The following is a 10777-nucleotide window of genomic DNA, read 5'->3' as shown; positions in this document are numbered from 1 at the left end:
TTTGCTTCCAAACATTTTGAAGTATTTTACCATAGGAGTCTTACCATACCAAAGTTCATGAGGAGTTTGAGTGTTGTTCACCCGGACGTTTGTCTTGTTGAGAATAGTAATGGTAGCAAATGCAGCTTCACCCCAAAAGGTTGCAGGAGTTCCAGACTCATCTAGCATAGCACAAGCCATTTGTTGAACCATTTTTTTCATCCTTTCTACTACTCCATTTTTCTGAGGAGTCCGTGCAGTAGAGAACTGCCTTCTTATTCCATGTTCTTCACAAAAATTGAAAAATTCATCTGAGGTAAATTCTCCTCCTCGATCAGACCTGAGGCATTTGATTTTGTGATCTGATTCATTTTCAACCAAGGCTTTGAATGCTTTGAACTTTTTGAAAGCTTCGTCTTTATGTTTTAGAAGTACTATCCAACACATCCTGGAAAATTCGTCAATGAACAATATGAATTATTCTTCTCCTCGAGGTGACTTTTTCCTGGTTGGACCACATAAATCAGTATGGACAAGTTCAAGTGGCTTACTAGCTAATCCTTCCTTCTCAGGGAAATTAGTTCTGGTTTGCTTACCAAACTAACATGATTTGCATATTGTATTTTCTGGAATTCAGATGTCAGGGAGATCACGAACTACCTAATATTTGCATGCTTTTCTTATCTGAGAGAAGCTTAGATGCCCCAATCTTCTTTACCATAGCTAGTGTTCATCATTCTTACTTAGATAGCATTGTTGTTGTCCTCCCTTGAGTATGTATAAATTATTTTGAGTTCTTATGCCTTTGATCACTGTTTCTCATGTATCAAGCTCACAAACAATACATCCATTTGATCGAAATATTACCTCATTTCCTTGATCACACATTTGACTGACAATCAATAGATTATGCTTTAAGCCATCAACATACATAACATTTCCAGCTTTGACCTTATCTTTCAAAAGAACAGAACCTTTACCTTTTATGAATGTAGGGGTGTCATTTCCAAATGAGACCTTCCTTTCCTTTTCTAAGGAACTATATGACTGAAGTTTTTCTTTATCACCTATCATATTTTTTGAGCATCCACTATCAATGTACCACTGATTTTCCTGTCCTTCCACATATAAGGCTATACCACATCTTTTTGGTTGTGGTTCTTTCTTTCTCCATGTTTTGGGAGTCAATGAATCTTGCTCCTTCCAAGTTGTTTGCTGAAACCTACTCCTGCATTCAGAATCTTCATGATCGAAATTGTTACAAATAGAACATTCTATTTCATTTTCAAGAGTAGAAAAGTTATTGTAGGTTCTTTTCATTATTCCAGTCACACTCCTTTGATTTCATGCTTCTCTAGTCATGATGGTCTTGTAGGAAACACATTGAGATACTTTGTGTCCAAAGTTATGACAAGAGAAACATTGGCCATTGAAGAAATTCCTGCGATTATCAAACCTACCGTCCAGGTGATTCATTCTTGAGGAAAATTGAGAATGATTTACCTGCGGTTGGTTGTATCTTTTGTTCATCCTTGAAGTAGATTGCCCCTGATTTACTTGGTGATCTCTGTTCATCCTTGAAGTAGATTGTCCCTGATTTACCTGGTGATCTGCTTTATGCCTTTGTTGTCGATTGTCAACCTATTCACTTCTCCTTGCTACATCAAGATAAATTTTAGAGGTGGATGGCTTCTGTGCTTGAGATGATTCTTCAGAATATCCAAGACCTGTCTTGATTAGAGGAGAACGTTGCACTTTGATAATATCATCTAAAGTTTCATATCCTTTAGCAAATCTAAGATTAATAGCTTTTGTTTTCTCAATATCTTTTCTAAGTCCTACAATTTCACATTCTAAATTTTCATTGTGTTTTTCCCTTTTAGCAAGTTGGAATGTTAGAGTATCTATGATCATACTCTTTTCTTCTAAACAGATTTTAAGTTTACAAATTTCTTCATAGAGATCATCTTCATTTATAGCATCCAAGAAATCATCATCTTCAAAATCCATCAATAGTCTATAATCATTACATTGCTCATCTTCATCACTAATTGAAAATCCATCACTGTCTTCATGAGTATAATAGCTCTTCTTACTTACATTATGTTTTCTATTCCATCTAACTAGTTCCTTACCTTTGTCAAGCTTATCTTTATGAGGGCACTTGGCTGCATAGTGACCGACTCTTCCACAAGAAAAGCATTTGAAAGGTAGCTTACCTCTGAATCTTCCAGAAACCCATTGAAGGTTCTTGACAAAGTTTGATTCTTCCTATCCTTTTGACATATGTCTTGAATCATTGTAATCTCGTTTTCCTGAGGCTTTGAATGCGGTTTCTCTCATGTCTGATGGTCCCCCTTTTCGCATTTTGAAAGCAGTTAGGATTCCGTGCAGCTGTGACATGGTAATGCTCTGTAGATCCTATTTTTCTTCTATGGAAGAAACTTTTGATTCAAAATTAGAAGACAAAGATCTTAGCACCTTTTCAATCAAAGTAACTAGTTTTATTTCTTCACCCAAGTTTTTCATATGATTAACAATCTCATCTATACGTAAGAAATAATTAGGCACACTTTCATCATTGTGCATTCTCAGATTTTCATATTGAATTCTGAGAGTTTGTAGTTTCTCACATTTTACTTGATCATCTCCTTCATAGCTTAGAACGATATTGTCCCATATTTCTTTTGCGGTTTTGAGCTACATAACCTTGACGAATTCTGATTGAGATAAACTTCCTAATAGAGTATTGACAACCTTTGAATTTGTTTCATACTGCTTCTTACCAACTGTATCTGTAGGAGTTGATGATGGAAATGTGTATCTTGCTTCCATGATATCCCAAACTTCTGTACCAAGAGATTGAAGATAGGTTGTGATTCTTACCTTCCAATAGACGAAGTTGCTCCCATCAAAGATTGGTGGCCTGATAGATGCTTCTTTTTCGTAGTTGCTCATGATGATAGATCTTCCTTCAAGAGATCAAGCTTCTTCTGAAGGCCCTACTCTGATACCAATTGTTGGAAATAATACTGAGAGGAGGGGTGAATCAGTATTATCAAATCAATTATTTTTCATTTCACAAACATATTTGTATATGCTACTTCAGTTATGGAAATTGTGTATATACGCTACTGTGTCTAAAGAAACCAGCGTATATCAGTAAACTTATGATTCATTAAATGTTGATCTTTAATCAGTGTATCAAAACTTCATTAACCATAAGAACAGTAAATAGGAGCAGTAAAACAGAACAGATCATCACACACATGGACACAAGATATAAGGTGGAAACCCAATGTGGGTGAAAACCACCTGCTGCAATTCGTCTCTATCTTCTTTTAATAAGAAACTTCTTTTTACAATATTTCTGTACTGGTGCAGTCTTATACCAGTATGCAGGCTTCTATCTGCAGAAGGATACAACCTTCTCTCATTATCCAGCTTCTCCTGGAAGGGAGCTACAACCCCCTTAGCTCTTGTACTAGCCGATGTACTAGTACATAGGTGCTGACCTACAGAAGGCTACAACCTTATTTTTTTCTTCGACGGACCATGTTTCATAAATTTTTAGATTGGATCCATCAATAACAATAATCAATCATCAAATACATCTGTATCAACCAATATCCTTTGCTTCAATTAAAACTGAATCAAACAATTACTTCTCTAAATGTTCTAACCATAATACATTAACAGTAACCAGAAACCAATCTTGAACCCAGAACACTGCAACAGTAAACAGAAGTAGCTAAAACATATTTCATGAGATGTACACTACTTCAATACATAGAACCTGTGTGCATACGCTTCTGTATTAAGGCCAACCAGCGTATACACTGCTTTTGACTTACTGAACTAGCGTGTATACGTGCCTCTGCTGTGCCGAACCTGCGTACAGATCTATAAAAGATAATTTACCCTTTTCACTTATTCAGACATTAGTTATACCCAGATTATTAGATTTATAGATCAAGTCATGCACCAAATTAACAGATCAAAATCACAAAAAGATACTACTATTCAAGCCTTAAGATCTTGAACCATCAATAGAACTTATCCTCCTTCTAGCATTCAGGTTCCTCGGTTCAGATCCAGCTATGCACCATAACCCAATTCTAGATCTTGCTCTTCATAAGATATTCAATGCTTGAGTGAATGCCTTTGCCTAATGATCTCCTTCCCCTTTTATAGTCTTTGGCCTTTCCCAATACCATGGTCCAAAACCATAGAGAATCAATACCATGGACACAATACTTGGGTTTAACACTTCGGATGAGATACCATGGTACAAAACCATAGGTTCAAATACCAAGGACTAAATGCCATGGAAAAAAAACAATTTTTTCCCATATGTACGTGCTTTTCCTTGCATAAAAGTGCATGCATATGTATACATGGCTTTTGATCGGCGATACCACGTGTATACGCGATTTGGTTAAGAGGAACCTGTGTATATCTCTTTTTCTTTCATTCTGAGAGCCTGAACAATGATCTGTCATTTGAGTGAGTTGCCATCAAGGACAACCGTTGTGCCATAGTGCCAAACCTGTGTCATAATGCCAAACATATCAGAGAGGCAAAAGGAGATTGTTTGCAGATGAAAGGTAAGTGTTTCCTCCATAGAATGTGGAAGGGACCTTGCCTTCTTCATCAACTCATAAGCAAATGCTATCTCCAGAAGATGTGGAAGGGGCTTTTCCTTCTTCATCAACACAGCAGATACAGGTGCAGCAACTACACAACGGGAAAGAAAAGATGCCGGAGGAAAGTTTTGATGATGAGGAGAGAGAAAGAGACTTTGATTTGACAGAGCATGATGAGTCAGAGCAGCATTATATTCATCATGGCATGGAGACAATTGACTTGGAGGCTCAGGATGAAGAAACAATAAAGGACATCATCATACAGGAAATGGAGGCTCAAGTCCAAGCATTGATGGATAATTTAGAGAAAGCCAAGTATGTCATCACATATTTGGAACAAGAGAACAAGCAGTTGAGTGATAAGCAGGTCCTCATGGAGCTGGAACTTCTCAAGGTAAAATGACAAGGTGACAAGGAGGCACTGGTCACTTTGATTCCTATTCAAAAGGAAATTGAGGATGATAGAGAGATTTTTCTTGAGAGAGTCAATTTTCACCTAGAGAAGTTGTTGCAAAAGGCCAATAGGGACAACCAGATAATCAGGCACATGGCCTACCATTACAGGACCCAAAACAAAATTTGCAACATGATTGTCAAAAAGATGAAATCTAGGCTAAGGCGAGATCTAAAGGGAAAAAAAGAGGAGGATAGGCTTATGTTGTTTTCTGAAACTTCCTTGGCTCATCAATATGCTTGATGATGGTGCTGCTCACCAATTTTGGTCAGGTTTGGAGAAGATTTTGTTTTTTGCAAATTTTGGGAATTGCACACACTTCTCCTAGGGGAACCCAGTGGACAAATGGCTTGCATTTTTGTAGATAGATGAATACATGAACCCTATGGATTTTCTAAGTTTTTGGGGCAGAACTAGTCCACCAAAAAGTCAAAAAGCACCCTAAAAATGACCTTTCTGCCACTTTTTGGAGACACAAAAGCAGTCTTGGGAGAATCAACTTTTGAGGGGTCAAATGAGCTTCAAATGAAGAAATTATAGGTGTTTTGGAAAGTAGACTTGAAGGAATTTCTAATGGCCTATCATGAGATCAATTTGGATTCTAGGAAGGCTTCCATAAAGGACCTGAAATTGGTATTGTGCGTTGGGCCAGTGGCGCTACACGTAGGGCAAATTTTGCACAGGATGGCTATTTTTCTATATTTTGACTGTGTTCATGGATTTTCTCTCATGGAGGATGTTTTACTGGTGTAAATGATGACTTGGCTTGTAAATATGATTCATAATTAGTAGTAGAGGGTAGGTTCATTAGATTAAAAGTCAATTTGAGCTTAAGTGAATGAGTTTTTTCACTTTTAGAGGCAAGTTGTTAAGATGCCTATATTCCAATTTCTTGTTCAGATTTGGTTAGGTTAGCCCCTCATATTAGGTATTCGACCCCTGAGGATGGGAGTACGTTGAAACAATGGCCATATGTTCTTATTCTTTCTCATTGTAAAGGGTTGGACTCAACTCGATGCTTATGCCTTGATTGTACATCATTTTGTAGTAGCTTAGCAGGAGATTAATAAAAATTGCAGCTATTTCTTTGGGATTCATCTGGTATGGAGTTTAGTTCAGTTTCTTCTCTTGTGCTCATATGTTAATATGTTTTGTGTACTTCTTTAATCATTTCATAGCTTCTAAGTAAATTTTTTCAAGTTGATAGGCAGAATCCATAACATCACTGCTCTTCTTTGGGGAAATATTCACCATTATTATGTTTTCTACAGTTTAGGAAGGATCCATGGTAATCACATGCTCTTCCTAGCTTCTCACCAGTCTTAAAACACCTCACCCATCAAGACCTAGAGTGAAAAACCTCATGCCTACCTTGCCCCATAAAACACCCTGCATTTTTTACCTAATTCCCTAGCCCTAACTGTCCAGCTCCTCCTGATCCAGCAAACCCCTTCAAAATCCAATCAAACCTTGTAATACTATACCTAGCCTAATATCCTTTTTCTAATCTAGTCTCTTGGTTGATATCCTTACAGAGAGGGCCCTCTCCTGGCCTAGTAGGGCTAGCTACTTGGCTAAGTGTGGTCTATGGTTACCCTAGCATTGCCTTCCTTCAGCCTGAGGTTCAATCCAGGTGATACCACCTTCCATTGAACTTTGCTAGGTTTCTTTGTCTCTAATTGTTTTTTCTCCTTAGTAGTATTTGAAGCAAATGTCATGGAGTTAAGCATTGGCTCCAGGATTCCATCTTGGTGAGAATTTTTTATAGAACTAAATTTAGGAGATCTAGTAGACCTAGAGTCAAAGTAGGTAGATTTTGTAGCTATAATGTTGACAAGGTTGCTTGTTGGAGGACTGACAGAGTGAGCATGTTTATTTGTAGTGGGAAGAATGGATTTTTTAGTGTGAAAATTAGGATTAGGTTTCTTAGAGGGTGATTGGTAGATGAGTGACAACAACTAGACACATGATCAAAAAGCTCAAATTCATTTCCCTAACCTTTATTATCAACCTCAGGCACATTTGGGAGAGGATTTCAACCATCATTGATATTTGCAGCATTGTTATTAGGTTCAGGTGCAAGGATTTATTATATGCTTAGATGTCGTATCAGATATGGAGTTACACTATTTTGATACATAGTAGGAATGAAGGAAACATTAGGAGACCATAGATTGAGCTGACTTGGGGTGGCTAGCTAGTGGAATTCATCTGAATCTACATTAAAATGGATATAAAAATGAACCCTTTTATTTCTTTCTGAATCCACCAAGCAAGTAGGCCTATTCCTTCTTCCCTAACCTCTGCCCTATCCATGAGAACCTAATTTCATATATGTAAATACCCGGAATTAATAGTCATTCATCCAAAATATGTGAAGTTAAGTCATTAACTCCTTTCTCTTCAAAATTACTACATCTGAAATTATTTAATCAAAGACTAGTTTATTCTCTTGCAGTTGGGAGAAGGCCGAAGAGAAAGGGGATTGAATTAGGTAATGAATGAGGTGGGAAATGTAACGAAAAAGTTCAAATAGTGGAATCGATGAAACCATTTACTTGAAGGAACCAAAACCCTTTTATTTATTTTTCCCAATTATCATTGGATCTTTAGTTTATATTTTTTTACTGGCCACATCGAGGACTACTATAAACGAAGCTCTATATTTCGAATGTCTTCTAATGCTTATTTTTATAAAATTCAATTTATGAAATAATGTCAAAATTATTTGGAACGGGCATCATACTTTTTATTATTTCACTAGGGTTTTGAGTCATTACAAATATGGAAAAAGGAAATTGGAGTTTTCAAAGGATCAAACAATGAGATAAAGGATACAAAGTTGTGTATTAGAGAGGCATATAAAACATTTCTTCCATGATGGTTGAATAAATAAAGCCATGAATGTAAAGGATTTGAAATTTACAACCCTTTAATTATATTTAGTCTTAGAACATTGATAACACAAGGAAACATAGTGTGACTACAAAGGGTTAATTGGTATAATGCCAAGTTGAAATGAAAATTTATGAAATGCAGACAAATTGAAGCAAGGTTTTGTACCTTTTAAATTTAATTCAAAGCATGAATTTTCCAGTGGTAGGGATAAGCACATTTCCAGACCGAGTGAAATGAAAATGAACTTTAGTTGGATGAAGGATTAACCCTTTGACTGCTTCATTCATTCGCAGTATGGAGATAAGGAGTAGCCTTCAATTAAATTTTTGGGCCTCTAAAATTTGAACAATAACTTTGATTAAAAACCCCATTTGTAGAGTAACTTCAAATTCCACTTTCTTGAAGGCTATGAAATTAGCCTTCAGTGACCACATTAGGAAGATCATTTATATCTATCTCGATTATATGAAAGTATACTCGTAAGTGTTGTAAATATGATTTCCAACATCTAATATGAGTTTTTGTTATCCATAGAAGATTTGGTATATCACTTGATCCAAAGAAATCTTTATTTCTAGTCACTTCTAGTAATATTGTAGGAGATATTATGTCTGAAGTACAAGTCAACATCTATCTAGAAGGGGTCAAGGCAATCAAGAATCTCCTACCCTACAATTTGAAAAGGAAAATCCAATATTTCCTTGGAAAGGTAAATTCCATTTACATGTCTATTAATGATTTTTTAAAAATTACTAAACCTATTCATAATTTATTAAAGAAATATTTGTTTTTCACGTGGGATGATACTACACAAAGAGATTTTCCTTCGATAAAAGAAGTTATTTTTTTCCTGAAAGGAAAAATTGTGCTTTTCATTAAGAAAATAAAGAAAATTACATGTTGTATGGGTTGCATATCAACCCAAAATGTGGTTGTTGTGTGATCAACAATCAACAATCAACAATCATCTAATAGTGCGTAATAAGGGTTGTGATACATAGACATATATATACATGAAAACAAATCTAGTATATGTGATGTGTCCATCTACTGAGAAAAGTGTAAAATTATCATATACATATGATATCATCTCTAATAGTGCAAAAATAAAAAATATATCAAAAATTCCCTTGATGTTCTACTCTATCGATAAAATAAGCTATTACCTTTGCACCATCGTTGACAAAGCAAGATTTCACTAAAGAATTTTCTATCTACACTAATGCTACAGAGGAATCCAATTAAGGTATTCTCATGCAAAAGAATGATCAAGTAATTGAATAGATGATCTCTTTCATGATTCAAAGCCTTTTCTATGATGAATTGAAATATTATTTTATCGAAAAACTTGCTTTTTCTCTTGTTAAATGAGAAATTTTGGATTTATATCATAGGAAAGCATATGGAGGTAAGAGACTTGTTACCTGCCATTGATTTTTTGCTTTCATAGACTTATCTTTCAAGGTAACTTGCTCATTGGCTTGGAAATTTTTAAAATCATGACCTATCAATCATTACCACAAAAAATAAAGGGACATGATCCAATGCTTCACCTAGCTCAATATCTTGAACCATGTGAACTCAAGAATGACGATGAATCCTTATATGCCTTGTTTCTAATTAATGAACAACAAATCGATAGTGTGTATCACCTCTAGTACAAGGATTTGATCTATTACTTGCAAAATAAATAAAAAAACTTTATCATCCAGGTAAAACTCCACCAAGAATGTGTTTGGAATCTTCCAAATATTTAATCCTTAATAATGTGATTTTTTAAAGATATTTTAATGGATTTCTATTACATTGTATCGGCGGTGAATTTTTTGTTAAAATTCTAGTACTGTCTCATGGTTCCACTCATAGAGGAATTCATATATTTGGTCATTTTGGATCCAAATCCACCATGCATAAAATATTGAGATATGGTTTTTATTGGCTAAAAATATTTTTAGATTCATATAAATATGTGTAGAGTTACAAAGAATGTCAACAAGTTGCTAGTAATGAAAATTTTCATGCCATTCCTTTAAAACCTATTACTGATTATTTCCCATCCTTAAAATGGGTCTTTACTTCATCAGATCAGTTAATGCACTCTCATTTCCAGGGCACACCTTTATTCTCAATTCCACTAATTACTTCACAGAGTGGGTAGAGGTTATCCCATTAAAGAATGCCTAAGATGAGAAAGTCATTCAATATATCAAATGAAATTTTTTGCTATGTTTTGGTATTCCTCTTGAATTGATTACAAATAGTGGTTCAACATTCACTTTTGCATGATTTACTGAATTTTTTGACAAATACGAGATTATACATGTTCCACATCCTCCATCTATTACAATCAAGGTAATGGGTAGGAAGAATCTACGAAAAAGAATAAAATTTGAATCTTAAAGAAAATGATAAATGAAAAACCTCATAATTAGAATAATTTATTGACATATGCCTTATGGGTTGATGCACAATCATGAAATCCAATACTAATGCTTCTCATTTGTAGCTTTTAAATGGGAAAGATGAAACTATTGATGTTGAACCTTTGTTGACTTCTTTATGCATTTACATGCAACCTGAAGAGCTTAAGTCTACTGACATCCCTTAAAGATTCTTAGCTCTATTATCCATGGAAGAACAAGGAAATCATTCTCTTACATAATATTAAATGTAGGATGAAAACGATGATGAAATATTTTGACAAGAAATATAAATATGTTAATTTATTATCAATCCAAAAGTGATGTTATGGGACTTTGCACATGCAGAAAAAGGAAAACATCATAAATTCTAAAAGTTA

The sequence above is a fragment of the Pinus tabuliformis genome, chromosome 5_1 (assembly GCF_031772625.1).
Source record: "Pinus tabuliformis cultivar Carrire ecotype Pingquan chromosome 5_1, CPIR1, whole genome shotgun sequence".
NCBI classification, from domain to species: Eukaryota; Viridiplantae; Streptophyta; class Pinopsida; order Pinales; family Pinaceae; genus Pinus; species Pinus tabuliformis.
This window is presented reverse-complemented; position numbering follows the sequence as displayed.